At 50.1% G+C, this 20,389-nt stretch overlaps 1 protein-coding gene across 1 annotated transcript in view; it reads right to left on the bottom strand.

Annotated features, from left to right (window-relative positions):
* PTPRS (protein tyrosine phosphatase receptor type S) overlaps nt 1-20,389 on the bottom strand; it is a 236,610-nt gene that overhangs the window by 112,993 nt on the left and 103,228 nt on the right. The window contains exons 2-5 of the mRNA XM_057709361.1: nt 18,659-18,801; nt 17,572-17,635; nt 16,506-16,679; nt 10,077-10,232 (exon numbers count right to left, since the gene is read on the bottom strand). The gene's annotated coding sequence lies outside the window, so the exon portion shown is untranslated. The remainder of the gene's footprint in view (nt 1-10,076; nt 10,233-16,505; nt 16,680-17,571; nt 17,636-18,658; nt 18,802-20,389) is intronic.

Raw genomic sequence — 20,389 nt, forward strand, 5'->3', positions numbered from 1 at the left:
TGGAAGTTGGAAGTCCCAAATGAAGGTGTTGGCAGGGCTGTGAGGGGAAGCCCTGTGTTTGAGACCTCTCTCCTTGGCTTATAGACAGCCATCTTGCCCTGGATCTCTTCAGATCATCTCCCCTCTGTGTATGTCTGTCTCTGTGTCCAAATTTCCCCTTTTCATAAGGACACCAGTCATTTTGGATTAGGGCCCACGTTGACGACTGCATTTTAACTTATCACCTCTGTGAAGACCCTATCTCCAAATAAGGTCAATTTTTGAGGTCTTGATGGTTAGGACTCCAACATAACTTGTTTGGAGGAGACACAATTCAACCCAGAACAAGCTCACCCAGAAGGTGACTCAGCTGAAATCCATCTAGGACTTCAGCTGCTCCTAGGTAATTAAGGGGCTTAGCATCCCCAAGACATACTACTAGAGACACCAGATCCTGGCCCATACATTGGGAGCACCCTTTGCTGATGGCAGGAAGATCCAGGCTTGGGGGGAGGCTGGAGATGCCATGCCTCACGTTAGCTCTGGGGCTTGCCTGGCACATGGAGAGATCAAGGGGCTTTATTGCACCATCTTCCTAGGGACTCAATGACATCCTTCAAAACTGGCCTCTGTTATCTCCTGCCTGGGGCAGGTGGGGACTCTGGACTCACCCATTTTAAGGGACAGAGGCCTGGATTTTCCACCAGGCAGGGGCTGTGCTGAGTCTTATAACCAAGGCCTGAGGGACACACCTAGTCTCGCCATCCAGAGCCCCTGCTTCAGTCTCACCAAGCCAGGGTCCTCCTACCACCATCACCTTGGGTCCGCAAGCATAGCACCTGAACATCGGGGTGGACCAAAGGTGATTTTAAGTTCTACATACACAGAGCATGAAACATCACAGAATCATGCTGGCCAAAGCTATTCTCTTCTCAATTTTCTTTTCCAGGAGAAAGTCTTGGGTGGTGCTAGCTGAGTCATGAATGCCTGCCTGCTCACATTTTCTCAACACTTTTCCAAAAAGGAGAGAGTTGGCCTAGCTGGGAGTCTGTGCCGGAGAACAGTGGTCACAGCACAGATTCGATAATTGCCCTCGATTTTGTTAAATTTCATGGCTGGGTCTTCATATCTTTTCTTTGTAAACTTTGCTCTTACTTATTCATTGGACTTGTTACTTTGACTTGCCTTTGTGTATTCATTTCATTTGCATCCAGCTCTAGAGAGGTGTGGCCTAATGTTCCTTTTTTTAATTATTTACTTATTTATTTATTTATTCATTTATTGGCTGTGTTGGGTGTTTGTTGCAGGGCGTGGGCTTTCTTTAGTTGTGGCAAGCAGAGGCTACTCTTCTTCATTGTGGTGCATGGGCTTCTCATTGCAGTGGTTTCTCTTATTGCGGAGCATGGGATCTAGGCAGGCAGGCTTCAGTAGTTACAGCATGCGGGCTCAGTAGTTGTGGCTCATGAGCTCTAGAGTGCAGGCTCAGTAATTGTGGCACAAGGACTTTGTTGCTCCGCGGCATGTGGAATCGTCCCAGACCAGGGCTCAAACCTGTGTCCCCTGAATTGGCAGGCGGATTCTTAACCACTGCACCACCAGGGAAGTCCCTAACATTCCTTTTTTAAAAAGAAGTTTGGTTACCTAGACACAAACAAGTGGACATAAAGAAAATATGAGGTAACCAATAGTCAAGCACCTCCTCCACGTTTGAGGACTAAAGTCCAGGACAGAATGAATTAACTCGGTGAAACTTGGTGATGCCCAGGCAGTATGGGCCTCTGTGAGACCCATTTTACAGATGAGGAAACTGAGGCTCTAGGAGGTAATGTCACCAGTTTGAGAAAAGTGTCGAACCAAGATCACCCTGACCACAGAAGCTATACTCTTTCCTTCCCCGACAGTCCTCCCTCTAGACGTTTCCCAGGCTCTTCTCATCTCTTGGCTTGCCCTCTCTGTCCCTTTCTGCCACCCACAGTTTTGCCAATTCCTGCCCACCACCTACAGAAGGCCCTCTGACTCTTCCAGCCCGCAAATCACTCTGAAAGCAGGGCTAGGGGCTCATCAACCCATCTTAAGGAGCCAAGCACACCCTGGGGCTTGCTGAATACCTATGCAGTGTGTGGGACTGTCTCTGTGTTTGAAAAGGGTTAACTCACTTTATTTGCATACCACGCCCAGATGCATTTTGGGAACAGACAGCAGCATTGCTGTAGGGGCTTGGGGGTAGTCCTGGAGCACCAGGAGAGGTGGATGAAGGGGATAGGGCTTCTTCTGCAGAGCTAGAAGGGTCTGAGCTGGGGGTATGGGAAGGAATGAGGCCCAGATTACCCTAACTGCTGAGGTGGGGTCAGTCAGAGGGACATCACTTCTCCCCATAATGAATCAATCAGACAGGTGCAGGCATGCAGAGGTGGATTCCACCCACCCCACCCCTGCCCCCCAGGAGCTGTCCTCAGTTTACCTATCTGCAGTTTGGGTATATGGTACGTTCTTCCAAAAATTTAAGCTGCGCAGCAATTCAACCCAGCCTGGGTTAACCACTGTGAATTTAATCATGTGTGTAGTAGGCATTTAGTACATGTCATAGTGTTGGTTTTTCACACCTCTAAAGGAAACCAGGCCTCGGAGAGGGGACGTGGCTTAGCCAGGACACATAACGGGCAGGACACGCAGCAAACATGGATGTCCCAGCAGGGCTGGAGCTTAGCCCTCTCCCTGCCACCCTCACTGGCTCCCACCCGACCATGAGTGGGATCGTCCTGGCAGTGAAGATGTGGCGCAGGATAAAACGGGAAGTGCTAAATAAATCCGCTCGCCTGGCGTCCCAGTTACCCATGGAGCGCCTCTCCTGGTGCCTGGCACTCTGGGGCCCTGTAGTGGGGCGCTTTTCCTGTGCCCATGAGACCCAGGGCGGCTGCAGCACTTCAGACACTGCACGTGGGTCCCTCAGGCTACAGTCCCTGCCCTTGTCCTCCAGTACTGTCATGACTTTTCTGAACTGAAAGAATGTAAAATATTGGGAAGTTTCTGAGCTGGGAGCAGGCTGCCTGCCAGGGGAAAGGGGAGGGTCACTGACACAGGGTAACAGAATCCACTGAATGAGGACCTACTATGTGCTGGGCTCTGGGCTGAGAGCTTCCCGTGTTGCCAAGCAGCTGGAATCATCCCCATGGAGTAAGACTGATGATGTCTGCCCATTTCACAGCAGAGCAAATTGAGGCTCAGAGACAGAAGGGATGTACAGGCATTCACATAGCGTGGGACAAGCAGGGCTGGGTTTAGGACCCCAGGTTTGACTCAGCTCATTTCTTAATTCATCCATGAATCTGACAGATACCTATTGGGCTCCTACTGTGTGCCAGGGAGTGGGGACACAGCAGGTAACAAAATAGGCAACAATCCTGGGCTGACTCATTTTTTTTTCTTGTCCATGCTGTGTGGCATATGGGATCTTAGCTCCCTGACCAGCAATCGAACCCATGCCCCTTGCATTGGGAGCACAGAGTGTTAACCACTGGACTGCCAGGGAAGTCCCCTGGCTGACTTTTTAACAGAAGAGACGCACATAAAACCAGATAAATAAATGCATGGTGGCAAGTGCTAGGGAGGAAAAGTAAGCCGGAGCAGGGAAGCATTGGGGGTGCAATTTTAAATCGGGTGTAAGCGAAGGCCACGCCGTGATGAACAAATGTCTGAAGGCATTGGATGAAGAACATCCCAGGTAAAGGGAACAGTCACTGCAAAGGCCCTGGGGTAGGACCATGCCTGGTGTGTTGGAGGAACAGCAAGGAGGCCTGTGTGTCTGGAGTGGAATGAGCGAGGGGGAGAGAGGGAGGAGGGGAGGGCAGGGAGGGGATGGGGCCGATAGTGCAGGGCCTTGTGGGCCTTGGGGAGAACTTGGGCTTTTACCTTAAAGCAGGTGGGACCCTGGAGGGCAGAGGAGGGGCGGGGCCTGACTTAGGTGCTCACGGGCGCCCTCTGGCTGTTGCAAGGAGAACAGACTGTGGAGGGCGAGCACGGGAGAGAGCCGGGGGACCAGAGGGAGGTGCCTGTGCTGGTCCAGGTGGGTGACGATGGAGGTCAGACCAGGGTGCAGGCAGCTTAGGGGGAGAAGTGGCCAGATGGGGCCAGACTTGGGAGACAGACAGACCCTCGACCACATTTCCCTTGGTAGTCTTTCTAGGGTCTGGGCGACCTGCAAGGACTGAATGGGGGGCACATTTATATTATTAACCCAGGTAAGGGGTGGCATCCCCACCCCCCACCCTGAGTCCTCTGGCTCCTGAAGCTGCGCCCCAGGTGTTGTGTAACAAGGTTGAGGCCTGGGAGCCCCCGCCACACACACGCACACACACAGTCAGGGCAGCCTACGCCCCTAAGCCTCAGTAACCAGGTGTCCGCTCTACCCTGAGCACTTGAGCAGGATTCCCCAGAGGGCTGAGCTGGAAACACCAATGACATCCCTCCTAGAGGCCCGTCTCCCGCTCTCAGCCACTCCCAGTGAGTACCGGGCCCTGCCGAGGCCGGCCGCAGTGACAACCACAGCCCACCCCCAATCCCCACCCCCAAGTGACCGGGGTTGGAGGCGTCACCAGAAATGACATTTCCTGAGCACACTCTCTGTTCCAGGCTCTGTTCCCGGTGCTTTCTGGTGACCCTTCGCAGCCCTGGGAGGTCTGTGCTGATACTGCTCCCACTTTACAGGTGAGGCATAGACAGGCTGAGGACAGGCTCCACTGAGTCAAGCTGAGCCAATGCTGCCCTGTGGTCTCAGGTTAGTGGTCCCCTCTGCCCTTGCACTGCTGTCTCTGGGGGCCTGGAAGATCAGTGGATTTCCCAGAGCAGAAACCCCTCCCTTACACAGGCCAGTCTTGCATACTTCCAGCGATGGGACCCCCACTCCCTGTATGAGAAAGCTGCCTTGGTTTTTGGTGCTACCAAGAGTTAGGTTTTCCTTTAAAACATCTGGTCTCCGGCCTCTCCCATTAACCTCCCTCCTTTGGCCCTGGTCCTGCTCTCTGGAGGCTGCTCCTAAAATATGCCTCCCTTCCCCCTCCTCCACCTCTCCCCTCCCTTCCCCACTTCCTCTCCTCCACCTCCAGGCAGCCCTTCAGCTTTCACTCTAAGGAGCAGAATTGGAGAACCCATGAATCCGAGGGTTTGGAGTCAGACACGCCTGCCACTTGGCAGTTCTGTGGCCTTGGGCAAGTTGTGTTAGCCCTTGGAACCTCTGTTCCCTCATTTGTAAAAAAGAAGGTAATATCCCCTATCTTGGTTGCCCCTGTGGCCCCCATGCCCAGCTTAGGATCTGGCATGCAGCAGGTGCTCAATAAACTTTTGTCAAATGAATGCTTTTCCTTTCAATTATTGGTCTACCGATTTCTACTCGCATGCTCCAAATCTGACCCTTCTTAAGAGCATCCCAGAGTAACCCCCTCACCAGGACCCAGCCAACCTTTCTCTGCTCTGTCCTTGCTCTTCTTCCTGACTCACAGCCTTTGCACATGCTGTTCCCTCTGCCAGGAATGCTCTTCCCTCTTGCTTTGCTTTTCATCCTTTACACAGCAGCTGAGAAGTCCTCTGCCTGGGGCCCTCTCTTCTCAAACAGTTTGCATTTAAATCATTAATTGTGATAGTTAATGATGTAATTAACCACTTAACATCTGTCTTCCCACACATTCTGCCACGATGGCAGGACTTTTTATTTGCTTTATCGTACTTGTAGCTGCAGCACCTTGGACAGCACCTGACACATACTAAGTGCTTGATATATGTCTGTTAATGAAAAAAATGAAGGATTCATGTTATACACTATTCTGCCTGTTTCTTCCCTATGCTCCAGTTTACCAGTTTTTTTAATTGAATACATTCCTCCTAGTGAGGCTGCAAACAGAGAAAGCAGCATCACCTCCCTATTTCTGCACTCCATACTCCTCTTGATACAATCAAAATGCTCTCACTTTCTTCTTTTTTTTCCCTTTCTCAGCTTTTCTTATTCAGGAGCGGAAAATGTTAAAATGTGTTGATGTACTCAGAAGTGTTTTAAGCCTTCAGACAATTCAGACTTGAGAATCAAGTGATGGCGGAAGAGCTAAAAAAAAAATACATTCTCGTGTATTAGGAGGAGAAAGAAAATGCCATTTCAATAAGATCAAGGCTCGTTAATGCTGGAATATAAAGATAGACACTTCCTGTCCTCGACACACAAACTTTACCCACAGCTGTGACTGCCAGGCCCTCCAGAATGGCTGGGGCAGGGCGGCCACAAAGAGACTGTAATTGCTCCGGAGTTGAAGCCCTTCGTGTCCGCGGAGCCATGCCAAGATTGCATGAAGGTCACAAAGGATGTGAGACGCTGTGGGGAAGGAATTGTCCTTGGGGTGCTCCCAGGAGATAGAAAGGGGAGGGGCTCAGCCCCTAGGAGAAGGGATTCTCATGTCCTGTTGCCTATTATACGTGGGGTCTTGTCTCAGTCAGGTCTTACGCAGATGTTTATCCTCCTGCAGAGGGAGGTTTCTAGTGACACCTAAGCACCCACTATGTGACCTTGGGCACATTGCACACCCTCTCTGTGTCTCAGTTACCCTATCTGCCAAATACAGATAATATTTTAATAGTAAACATTTAATATTAGCTATGATTATTCGCTGTTATTATTAGCTCTTTGTATTATTTTTGTTGTTGCTTTTATAACACCCTATCTGGGGAGGGTCTGCCCAGCCCCCTCACTTTTCCTGACAATTGTCCCTGCCCCTCAGTCCCACTAACAGCACCCCCTGTCTCATTCACAGTGTTACCCCAACCTCCTCTCTTAAGAGATTGGACTAGAGAAGCAGTTTGAGCCAATCAGATTCTTTCCTCTGGGAGTCTGGAGTGAGAGCGCCAAAACACACAGAACACACCTTTGCCTTGGGGGAGGGACAAGCAAACTGAAGGATAAAGATGATAATTGTAGATCCTGACAACTGCTGCAAAGAGATAAAAGCACGTAACATGATGTGGAAGAAACTTTAGCCACGGGGGTGGACGTAGGGGGAACCTCTCTGAGAAGGTAAGAGATGGCACGGAGGGCAGAGGGAACCGCAAGGGCAAAGGCAGGGCAAGGAGTTTGGATTTCATCCTTGGGGCAATGAAAAGAAACTGAAGGGATTTTTAACAGGAAAGGGATTACATTTGTGGCTTAAGAATGTCACTCTAGAAGATGAAGGAGCAACATTTCCCGAAAAAAAAGCCAGCCTGTGTTGATTTAACCCACAATCCCGACGGCACATCTGCTCATTGATGCGAAGTTGCTGCTTGGGGTCTGTGTTGAGGATTCTGAGCCTGAGTCCCAGATCTGCAGGGAAAGGAGTGCTGCAATCTATTAGTGATGCCTGGGTCCTGCCTCCTTATGAAAGAGTTCTGTTATTGATGTCTGTCACAGGCAACTGAACAGACTCTGGTGGTTTGTATGTTACATGTCTGCTGTCCAGGGTTAAGAGGCTGCTTCTGCTCAGAGAAAATTCTCCACACCCTCCTGGGAAGGACAGTAAGATGGATCCTGGACCCAGACAGACAGGGTTCAAATTTTGGCCAGACTGCATCCTCCCTGTGCGACTTTGGGCAATTTGCTTTCTGACACAACTTCATTCCCTCGTTTCCAAAGAAGGAGCAGAAATCTCACCCTGTGAACTTATTCTGTGGATCGTATGAAGGGGCATGTGGGACAAGCCTGACACTCAGTAGAACTAGGCTGTGATGAATGTTGGCCTCTCCAAGCCCCCCTTGCTGTGGCCCAGGTTCTGAAGCCAAATCCGTTTTATTTTCAGACCCAGCTCCAGGATTGGCTCCAACTCTGTCCTCCAGACCTTGGCGGATACCCTCAGCTGCATCTTGCACCTGGGTTCTGTCCCCAGAGCTGCCAGCGCCTTGGCATCCACCATCCACAGACATGCCCCCACCTGGTGACGGAGTGCAAGAAACAAAGTGGGCACAGGGACAGATGGCCTGGGACTCTTGTGGAGGGGGAGGTTTCCCACACCTGGCCTCCACTGGCTTCCACCCCCCCCGCGCCCGCCAGGGAGGGTGCTCCTTGCCAACTGGAGTGGGGACTGTCCCTCTGCCCGGCTGCCTCCCAGCTCTTGGCCTGGTGTCCCACTATCAGCATTTATGTCTGCAGGTGGCTGGGACCACTTTGCCTCCTCTGTGACTTGGCACGGACTATTGGGATCTTGGGGTACTGTGAGGAGAAGGGGACCCCACAAATGCATATTGCTGGGGCCTGACCCAAGGGTGACTTTGGAAAGCAGTAAATGTGCAGAAGGAGGCAGGGTGAAACCACCCTGGGGAACAGGAGGCAGAGGCAGCCTCTCCCAGCTTCCTCCCCACCCCACCCTGGCCCCCCTCAACTCTCCCACCCTGACAGTCCATCCTCAGCAGCCAAAGGGACTTTTTTTTTTTTTTTTTTTGGCTGTGCCACACAGCATGTGGAATCTTAGTTCCCTGACGAGGGATCAAACCCGTGACTCCCGCAGTAGAAGCACAGTCTTAACCCCTGGACTGCCAAGGAAGTCCCCAGAGGAACATTTAAAAATACAAACCCAGACTTCCCTGGTGGTGCAGTGGTTAAGAATCTGCCTGCCAATGCAGGGGATACAGGTTCAATCCCTGGTCCGGGAAGATCCCACACACCGGGGAGCAATTAACCCCTTGTGCCACAACTACTGAGCCTGCATGCTGCAACTACTGAAGCCCGTGAGCCTAGAGCCCACGCTCCACAACAAGAGAAGCCACTGCAATGAGAAGCCTGCACACAACAAAGAGTAGCCCCCGCTCACCACAACTAGAGAAAGCCCGCATGTAGAATGAAGACCCAACACAGCCGAAAAATAATAAAAGTAAGTAAATAAATAAATCTTAAAAAAAAAAAAAATACAAACCCTATCCTCTCCCTCCTCTGCTTAGATCCTTCTGTGGCTGCCTTTTCCCTCAGGCTAAATTCCAGACTCTTTCCACTGCCTAGGAGACCCCCACAGCCCCTGAGCCATCCTCCTCCCCTCTCCCATCTGACCCCCTTGCCAGGCTAAACTCCAAGCCTCTGAACTTGCTTCATGCTTCACACAGGCCACCCTTGGTCTCACCTCCAGGCCTTTGCATGTGCTGTTCCTTCTACTACAAATGCTTTTCCCTCCCCCTCACCGGGCCGACCCGTCAACCTTCAAGTCTCAGCTTCAAAGTCACCTCTCCAAGGAAGCCCCCCCTTGACGATGTCCCCCCAGCCCAGATTGGGATAGATGCCCTTCCTGACGTGTCCACCACCGAAGCTCCGATCACCTGTTGGGTCCCAGCAGGCGCCCAGTTCCTCATGTGCATCATCTCGATGAAAGTCTCGCCCCTCCAGGGAGTCGCCTCTGTGAGGGTCCCCATGACTCAGGTCCCAGAACGCAGGTCTGCCTGCCAGGCTAGGGTTTGAAACCCGGCTGCGCCACCCATGCGCCGTATGACTTTGGATCAGTGACCTCACCCATCTTGGATCCTGTTCCCTCATTGGCAGATCACGGCTGCAGGTGGGGCTTGTTCGATGAGTAACTCAACAATGAACGAGTGAAGGAATTGAATGAACGAATGAATGAATGAATTGCTCTTGTCAACCTGTTTCACACCTGGCAGCCAGAGGCGTCTCTTTAAAACCTGAATCAGAAGGTCTGATCACTCCTGCACCAAAGCCTTCCGTAGGTCCAGTGCTCTCTCAATAAAGTTCACATTCCTCACCACAGCCCCCAAGACCCTGCACGGCCTGCTCCGTCCCCTCCCTGCCCTCACCTCCTCCTTCGCTCCCCCTCATTCACTCTGCTCTAGCCACATGGGCCTCCTCACTGTTCCTCCAACATTCCAGGCACAGTCCTGTCCCAGGGCCTTTGCACAGGCTGTGCCCACTGCCTGACACACTGGTTCCCAAACTCTTGGCCAAACCTAACTTAAATGTCACCTCCGCTGAGAAGCCTTCCCTGATCACCCTATCTGAGCACGTGCCCATTATTTTCTGCCCCTATTCATTTCTTTCTTAGTTCCAATTCCCATTTAGTAAAAAATCCCTGCATTTGTCAGGGATGACTTACCTATTCAAGGTCCATCTCTCCTGCTAGAACTGTGTCACCTTGGGCAAGACTCTGCCTCCTTCTGAGCCTTAGTCTGTTCCTCTGTCAAATGGGGGGATGAGCCACCAGGCAGTGAGGCCACCGTTGGCCATCTTGCTCCCCGCTGCGTCCCAGCATCTAGAAAAGCACCAATAAATGAGTGGATGGAGGAACAAACCGTGAAGAGATTCAGTCCCTCTCAGGGCCCAGCTTCATCCTGCTTGCCCCTCTCTGGCGGCCTTGCAGAGCTCTGCCTCTCTGGGGCTAATGAGTTGGGTTTAAGGGAAAGGATGCAGGGTACGGATGTCACTGTAGCATTTGTGTTCCCCATATGTGTCCCTGCTCCTGCCTGTGAGGGGAGCCAGGTGGGCTTATAACACCCAGTGGGTTTCGGCCACTACATCTCTGTCTGGGGACGTGCCCGGTCCACTCATCAGAGGGCCCACGTGGGAGTGTGTGCAGCTGTTCCCCAGCGTGGGCCAGGACCCTCGTGGCCGTCTGGGCCGGCATCACCCCTGTAAAATAGCAGTCCCCATCCCCTGCCGCGTGTTTCCTCCTGCCACCCACATTCAATCAGCCAGCCGCCTCTTGGCTGTGAGTTTCAAAAGCTGACACATTGGAGGGAAGCAGGAGGGCGAGGCACATCCAAATGTCCCGGGAGGAGTAATGTTAATTGAGCACTTACTATGTACCGGGCCCTGTTCCAAGGTCTTTACTACAGTTTCCACATCTAATTCACTTACAATCCTATGAAGTAGGAAATATTATCAGCCCCATATCATAGGTCGGGAAATGGATACACCAAGAGACAATGGGACTTGCCAAAGGCACAGAGCTGGTAAGGATGTTTGATCGCAGCACTGTCTCCAAAAACAGAAAGAACGTGGAAAGCAACCTATATGTCCATCCACGGGGACCGGTTATAACAGTCTGGTTTCACATTGCAAACAGGTGCTCCCACAAAAACTTATATGTGCGTATTCACAGCGGTGTGATTCACAGCAGCCAAAAGGCAGAAACAGCCCAACTGTCCATCGACAGGTGATGGATACACAAAATGTGGTCCCTCCACAAACTGGAATATTATTCATCTAAAAAAAAGAAGGAAATTCTGATACATGCTAAGACATGGATGAACCACAAAAATACTATAAATAAAATAAGCCAGACACAAAAAGATGAATACCACCTGATCCCACTCCCAGGAGGTCCCTAGAGGAGTTAGGACCACAGAGACGGAAAGTAGATGGTGGGGCCAGGGGCTGGGGGAGGGGGTGGGGAGTTGATGTTTCATGGGGACAGAGTTTCAGTTTGGGGAGATGAGACAGTTCTGGAGATGGAGGGTGGGGATGGTTGCTTAACAATGTGAATGTACTTAATGCCACTAAATTGTGCCCTTAAAAAATGGTTAAAATGGTAACTTTCATTATACATATTTTACAATAATTTTTTTTTAATTTCAGAAGGATCGAAGCATTGATACATTGTACAGTGTGGATGCAACTTGAAAACCTTATGCTCATTGAAAGAAGCCAGATACAAAAAGACCACACATTGTATGATTCCATTTATACGAAATGTCTAGAACAGGCAAATCCACAGAGACAGAGTGGATTAGTGGTTGCTGGGGGTGGGGGGAGGGGGGATGGGGAGTGATTGCAAATGGGGACAGGGTTGCTTTTTGGGGTGATGGGAAAGTTCTGGAAGTAAATAGCGGGGATGGTTGTACAGCCTTGTGAATGTAGTTACTGCCACTGAATTGTACATTTTTAAGTGTTTAAAATGGTAAATTTTATACCATGTATATTTTACCACAATAAAAGAGAAAACAGCCTGGTTTATTCTCTCAATGGAGTAGTCAGCAGAGGTATAAAAAGTGAGAACCCGTGTACCTGTAAGAAAGGATCTCAAAAGGTATTGTTAAGTGGTAGCAAGGCAAGTGCAGGATAGCATGTGAGTACACACACACGTGTGAAAAAAATCGGGAGGGGAAGAAAAATATACACACAGGCGCTTATGTGTATACACACCATTCCTGGAAGGAACACAGGGACAACACTGGGTGACCTATCCCCAGAGAGGATTTTTTTTCCCCCTTGTGAACTCTTTTGTACCTCAAAAGGCAGAAAAGCATGATGGTTAAAAGCCCAGCTCTGCCTTTGTCCAGCTTTGTGACCTTGGGGAAGTCACTTAAACTCTCTCTGCCTTAGTGGACTCATCTACAAAACAGGAATGATGACGCCCACCTAGGAGGGCTGTTTGGATGAGGCTATAATGAATTAACACCAATCAGTTGCTGAAAATAGGGCTTGGCATGAGGCAGGTGCCATTTAAGCATTGCTCTTGACTTCTATACCCTGTTTCATCTTTATCTATCCAAACAAAGAAATATCTAAGACTAAAATTTTTCTTTCTTCCTTTTTTTTTCTTTTTTTTTTTTTCTTTTTCTTTTTTTGCCATGCCACACAGCTGGCAGGATCTTGGTTCCCCAACCAGGGATCAAATCCAGGCCATGGCAGTGACAGTGCTGAGTCCTAACCACTAGGCCACAAGGGAACGCCCAAGACTAAATTTCTAAAACATCGAATGGATGGTGCATGGAGAGTGCTTAAGGCCTGGCACCCAGCCCATAGTTGGCATCTGCAATCTCTGAGCCGGTGAGCTCACCCCTTCTCCCCACTCCCATCCTCAGCCCACAGGGACTCAGCCTCAGCAAGTGACGCAACCTAGGGAAACCGAGTTCCCTCTGGCCACAAGCGTTCCTGCAACACCTTGCCTGCACAGGGGGTCGGGGGAGGGAGGGCCCTCCTGGCATTTAGCTCTCAGGGGAGGGGGGAGGGTGGGAATCATCTCCTATTTGCCTTAATTAGCATCTCGAAGGAGCTGGTTGCCATGACTTCGGGAGGAAGTCACTGGCTGGGGTGGAGCCTGGCCCAGGGGCCCCCAGGAGGGACCCCATTCCTCCCCGGTGGCTGGGCTGGCTCACGTTCAGCCTCCTCTGGACTCAGGCTGATGTGGGCCCGCATCCAGCCTTTCTTCTCACCGTGTGACCTGTTCCTCTTCTGTGAATTAGGACTAGCAAAAAGTAAAAAATAAAAATGTCCTTTCTAGGGCTGTTGGGGGAATTTAACAGGATATAAAACGCCCAGCTCTGGGCTAGGAGATCTAACAATTGTTGTGGTTATTTCATTGGGAGAAAGTGGTTTTAAATATGATCCCACTTACGGATCATCATATTTAAAACCAGGAATCCACTTACGATTCCTGGACCGTTTCTGTGCATAGAAAAATGTCTGAAGAACACATCTCAATGTCAGTAGTGGGTATGTGCGGGGACTGTATAATAATAATAACTGGTACTTATTAAGCATCTACTATGCGCTAAGTGTTTTAGATGCACAACTCATTTAGTCTTGAGGTGGGGGGAAATGTGACCCCATTGTACTGCTAAGGAAACTGAGGCTCAGAGAGGGGATGTGTTTTAAGTTCATGCAGCAAACGGCAGAGCTGGGACAAGACGCCTCTGTGGTGGTCTCCACTTCCCCAACTGTCCAACTCTGTCCGCTTCCCAGGGCATGGTGAGAGAAACAGAAATAAGACAGTGATTCGAACACAGAAACGTTTGATCCTGGTGCTAAGAGGTCTTCTGATCAAGAAGGGTATCAGTGAACAGAGTTTGGGGCGCAAAGGAAGGGTGGCTTCTCTAAACTTATTCAAGGGCCAGAAAAGCACCCCCCTTCCCCCCCCCCCAAAAAAAGAAATTTTCAGCTGATATAAATATTGTAGCTCTCGAGACTTGGACCCCAGAACCAATCCTTCAGAGGAGGCCTTTGTTGGAGGAAGCTCTTCCCAGCCCTAAGCATAGGCCACAGCTAGACAGCAGGGAGGTACAGCCTGGCTGGCCCTGGTCCATTCAATAAACTCAGGTTGATGATGGTGGGCAAGGCCTAGGTGATAGGGGAGGTGGCAAAACAGATCTGCAGATTGAGCAGACAATAAGGTTCAGCATGTGGAGACATTGAAGGGATGGGTGGAAGAATGGTTGGGTAAAAGCTGATGGGTGGGTGGGTGGGTGGATGGATGGATAGATGTGTGATTAGATACATGGATGGATGGAGGCTGGATGGATAGGTGAGTGAATGGACAAATGGATGGATGGATGAGTGGGTGGATGGATGGGCAGGTGGATGGATGGACAGGTGGATGGACAGGTGGATAGATGGATGGATGGATGGGAGGATGCATGGATGAGAGGATGGATGGATGGATGGATGGGAGGATGGATGATGGGAGGATGGTTGGATGGAAGGATGGGTGGGTGGATGGATGGATGAGAAGATGGAGGGATGGTTGGGTGGATGGATGGGTGGTTAGCAGGATGGATGGATGCAAGTGTGGGTGGGTGGATGGGTGGATGGAAGGATGGATGAATGGATGGAAGGAAGGAAGGAAGGAAGGAAGGAAGGAAGGAAGGATGGTTGGGTGGATAGGTGGATGGAAGGATGGATGGAAGGAAGGATGGTTGGGTGGATGGGTGGGTGGGTAGGTGGATGGGTGGATGGCTGGCTGGCTCGCTGTGTGGGTGGGTGGATGGATGGATGATGGGAGGATGGATGGATGGGAGGATGGATGGATGGATGGATGGACGGACGGACAGATGAGTGGATGGACAGATGAGTGGATGGACGATGGATGGACAGACAGCACTCCTAACTGTAACGACAATAAACTAGTGATACCATCTCTGCCTTACTAAACAGACTGTGTGCTGAGCACATGACATCATCAAATCTTCAGACTGACTATTGGCCGGGGGGAGTTCCCACTGATACTTTCATTCCAGAGTTGGGGTATCTGAGGCTTAGAGAGGCAAAGTTCTTCCTTAAAATCTCAGTGGTAAACCCTTCCCACCGCTGTCCTGATATTGCCCTTGTCGAGGTGACCTCCCAGTGTACAAACCCAGCAGTCACTTCTCAGTCCCCAACCTCCTCTCACACCCAGCGGCGTTTCACCTGGCTGGTCCCTCATCCTCCTGGAAACAAAGTCCTCACTTGGCCCTTGGGAACTTGCATCCACCTGGCTTCCCTCTCTCCCCTCTGTTGGACCTTCTCAGTCCCTCTGCCAGCTTCTCTTTCTCTGCTCAGGTTCTAGACACAGGACAGCCCTCATGCATCTTCTCTCTTCCCAGCCCCTCATCCATCCCCATGGACTCAAATATCTTCTTCCATCATTGATCACCAGATTTACGTCTTCAGAAGGCACCTCTCCACTGAACTCCTAACATCCAACTGGCCCCCAGCATCGCCATGTGGGTGTCCAATGACACACTGAAGCCAAATCTTGATTCTCACCCCTCCCCCACCAACCTCTTCCTCCCTCATCCTTCCGTCTCAGCTGATGGCAGCTCCAATCTTCCAGGTACTCAATTCGGACACACTAGCATCATCCTCAGCTTTCTTCTTTCCCCCACACTTCACAACAGTCCTTTAGAAAATTCCATTGGCTCTGCCTCCACCATCTACCCAGAAAGTGCCCACTTCTCCTCCATCTTCGATATCCTCTGGCCCAGCTCCATCACTGACACCTTGGACCAGTGCCGTCGCCTCCACCCTGGTCCCCTGGCTTCCATCCTTGACCCGCATTGTCTGTCCTGCCCACAGCAGCCATCAGAAGGCACCAGTGAGCACCTGAGTCAGGCCCCGCCCCTCCCCTGCCCACAACCCTCCAGGGCTCCCACTTCCCTCAGGGTAAAAGCCCAAGTCCTCCCCTCACTCACAAGGTCCAGTATGGCCTGCCTTCTCCCCTCCCTGCCCTCCCCTCCTCCCTCTCTCCCGCTCGCTCACTCTGCTTCAGCTACTTGGGCCTCCATGCTGTTCCTCCAACAGGTCAGGCACCATCCTGCCCCAGGGCCTTTGCACAGGCTGTCCCCTCTGCCCGCTTCAAATGCCTTTGGTCTCTACTCAAATGCCACCTTCTCACTGTTGCCTTCCCTGACCACCCTGCTTAAGATTTACCTTCCCACATATCTTCATCCTCTTCTGCTTGATTTTTTTCCTTAACTCACACCACCATCTGACCCACTGTACACATGTACTTGTTTATTTTTTAATGTACAATGTCAGCTCTTGGAAACTGAGACTTTCATTCTGCTCTGTTCACCATTTCCTCCCAGCACCTAGGACAGCATCTGACACACATTTATTATTTGTTGAATAATTAAATGCTTAAGGGAAGTCCCAAACCACTGAATGAGCACCTACTCTTGTCAGACCCTGGAAGACTTGTGCAGGAAAAAAAAGGATTTACAATTAGAGACAGGTGGGTAAGCCATGAAAAGACCACGCCCATAACCAGTGCAGAACAGACTTTCCTGACCTCAGCCCCAAAATGTGGCAACAAAGAAGGGAATACCTTCCCTCCCAGGTCTCCCTGGGGGCTGTGATGTGCTTCCCATCCCACGAACTTGGAACTCCACCCTTGGCCTCTGCGGTCCCTCGCACATCTCAAGTTCCTGACTTGGAGGACGTTTCTCTTCTGAGAACGTTCACGGAAACCTCTCGCACTCCGGCCCAGCAGCACGTGAGCCTGGGAAGAAAATGTAAAGGTCAATGTTTATAATTGAATTTTCCCTGAGATAAAAATAGCATCTTTGTAATCATTTAAATGGTTCTCAGGGAAGGAAGAGGTGGGGAGAAGGGAGGGGGGAGAGAAGGGGGGGAGAGAGAGAGAGTGAGAGAGACAGAGACAGAGAGAATCCTGCAGTTGAAAAATTACAGGCTCTGGTCTCAAGCCCACATGAGCACCAACTACCCCCAGCTGAGTAACCTTCTTCCCTCGTAACCTGGTGTGTGTACATGTGTGCGTGCACATACACGCACATGCGTGATCACAGGAAGCTCCAATTGATGCTGATTGTGTGCTAAACCAAGGTCAGGAACTCTGCTTAGAGATGGGGGCTGAGCTGTGTGTGATCAGGGGTTTCACCCAAATGAGTGGACCCCACATGGAGGACCCTGGTGGGTGACGCAGGGAGGGGTGAGGCAGGTCTGTGCCCGCTGCTCTGGGCCTCCGTCTCCCCTCCCTACACACGGGTATGAGACTCTTCTCTCGCTGCCCTTCTAGGGAGAACATCCCATACATTGTTGAATCTGGTCTCCCCATTCTGTCGCCCGTTCTCAAATCCACCCCCACTCCATCCTGTGTGTGGCCTGGGGGAGGGAAAGAGGGGGGAGAGGTACATCCACATGCCCCTGAAATAAATTTCCTGCCTATTAATTTTCAATGCAGGAAGATTTATCGTCATCTCCTCTCACCTCTCTACAGAGTTGACATTGAATCAAAGAACCTTCCTCCTGGCTTGGGGGGTGGGGTTGTCATGGGCCTCTTACCTGGATCCTCTCCCTCTGCTCCCCTCTCTAGGCCCCAGTTTCTCCACTTGGGCAAGTCACTTCCCTAGACCAAGCCTTAGTTTCCTCACCTGTACTGATTATTTCACGTCCATATTCACAGCCTCACAAAGAAGGTATCGTAATGTCAGTATGCTGGGTTGAAAAATAAAACAAGTCTTGATATACTGCTCATGAATTAATCCAACAGGTACTTACCAAGCCCCTACTGTGTGCCAGGCTGTCCTAGGCACCAGATACGCCACAGAGACCCAGATGGCCCAGACAAAACCCCCTGCCCTCACTTTAGCAACTAACCCAATTGAATTTGTAAGGAGGGCAGAAGCAAAGCAGGTGTAGCGAGATCCTGCGCCCATGTGCATAGAAAAAAAGTCTGAAAGGAAAACTATCAAAATAGTAACAGTGTTTATCTTGGGGGGCTTGGATGTCTGAGAACTGGGTGATCTGTATCAAAAGGATCCATCCCAAACCTCACAATCATGATATGAATTTCACCTTAATAAGAATTGAAAGAAGAAAAGCAAAGAGAGAGCAGCCCTGGAGCTAATGATGATGTGAAATTGACAGTACAGATAAAAATCTCAGACTAGGAGCTTCCTGGGAGGAAATCCTGGATATGTCTGAGAATCCAGAAGCAACAAGTGAACAATATATTTCTAAGGACAAAAAAGAAACAGGGTCATCTCATTCAGTGAATGACTCACAGGACGGACTTAATCACGCAATATTTTGCATCATCAAGAAACTCCATCATGCCACTTTGCTAAAAGGATGGGTCCATTTCTTTCAATTTTTCTTTTTGATATTTGCATGTAAAGTTTTACTTGATATAGAAGAGGCTTATATTGATATTTCCAATAAAGTTGTTTTAAATTAGTAAAAGAGAAGAAAGGAAGGAAGGAAGAAAACAAAGAAAGAAAGGCATTATATATATCTGACCTCTGATTAGTCATTCCAGGACATTTTCCCGAGAAAATAATTGTGGACAGGAACATACAAGTAGCTACAAGGGTATCATTTCCTGGTCTATAATAGCAACACATCAGATACAACCTAAGTGCTTAACAATAGAGGATGAATTTGAAAAAACACTCTGTTGCCATTAAATTACAATGTGTATAATTGCATAGAAAAAAGACTAAAAGGAAGCACACTCACAAGTTGGCAGGCCAGGGCCCACAAGATAACAGCCAAGTTTTATTTCTTCTTTTCAGTACATTGAGATTTTCTAAATTTTCTGCAGCGAATGGTGTTACTTCTGTGGTCAGAGCGGGGATAAATGACCCCAATATATTCTTGTCCTTAAAGAAAGAAGAGGGAGAAAGGAAACCTGGGTAAAGCTGGGGGTGGGGTGGGGGCCTGATCCTGACTCCATTATCATCAGCTGTGGTGCTAATAAGACATGCTCTTGGTTTTCTCACCTGTATTATGGAGGTAATGAGATCTACATAACCACAGGGGTTTAGGAGGAGGATTTGACAAGCCCAACTGTGGAGAGCATTAGAGATCCTCACAAGAAGCTGTCACCTCTTGTGTAGAGACTACCCCAGCCTCCTCTGGCCTCCCAGCCTCCATCTCTGCCCCTGGCAGCCCAAGAGGGTTTTTGAAAGAAGTCACAGATTAAATCTCTTCCCTTCCCTGCTTAGACCCTCCTCTACTCTGTGAAGCAGGTGCAGTATCATCAGTTCCATCTGGCAAATGAGGAAGCAGGCATGAGGATGCTATGCCCCTTTCTGGGGTCTCTGGTCCCAAGGTTACCAAGCTATTGAGAAGCAGATCCAGGACTTGAGCCCAGGATGGTCTAGCTCTCAAGGCTATGTGCCTAACCACTGCACCACACAGTTGTTCCCATCCCCTCCCTGCCCTCCCCTCCTCCCTCTCTCCCCCTCACCCCCTCACTCACTCTGCTCCAGCCACATGGGCCTCCTTACTGTTTCCCCACACGCCAGGTATGGTCCTGCCTCAGGAAAATCAAACTAGAACGAGATTCCACTTTTCACTGATCAGATTGGGAGAGAGTTGGGAAAAAAAATTGGATGAAATCAAGTATTTACAGGGGTAAGGGAAACGGGACTTATGTACAGCAGCTATGCAGCCTGATGGTAAAGTAAAAGCCCAGAACAGCAACTCCATCCTGCGGCAATTAACCCAGAGAAGCACATGTGCGAAGACTCATGTTCAAGGGTGTGCCCTGTGTGCAATGGTTAAGAATCTGCCTGCTGGGACTTCCCTGGTGGCACAGTGGTTGAGAATGTGCCTGTCAGTGTAGGGGACATGCGTTTAATTTCTGGCCTGGGAAGATCCCACATGCCGTGGAGCAACTAAGCCCATGCGCCACAATTATTGAGCCCACGTGCCACAACTACTGAAGCCCAGGCACCTAAAGCCCATGCTCCACAACAAGAGAAGCCACCACAATAAGAAGCCCACGCACCACAATGAAGAGTAGCCCTCATTTGCCGCAACTAGAGAAAGCCCTCAGGCAGCAATGAAGACCCAGCACAGACAATAAATAAATAAATTTATTAAAAAAAAAAAAGAATCTGCCTGCCAATGCAGGGGACATGGGTTCGAGCCCTGGTCCAGGAAGATCCCACATGCTGAGGAGCAACTAAGCCCGAGCACCACAACTACCGAAGTCCGTGTGTCTAGAGCACGTGCTCTGCAACAAAAGAAGCCACTGCAATGAGAAACCTGTGCTCGCTGCAACTACAGAAAGCCCTCAGGCAGCAACAAAGACCCAATGCAGGCAATAAATAAATAGATAATTTTTTTAAAAAAAAGGATGTGCCCTGTGGAGTTGGTGACATGTGTCCCGCAGGTGGGGACATGGTAGATAAACCATGGAACATGCATCTTATGGAAACGCACGCAGCCATTAAAAAAAGA

Source organism: Hippopotamus amphibius, chromosome 15, assembly GCF_030028045.1.
Source record: "Hippopotamus amphibius kiboko isolate mHipAmp2 chromosome 15, mHipAmp2.hap2, whole genome shotgun sequence".
In the NCBI taxonomy this organism is placed as follows: domain Eukaryota; kingdom Metazoa; phylum Chordata; class Mammalia; order Artiodactyla; family Hippopotamidae; genus Hippopotamus; species Hippopotamus amphibius.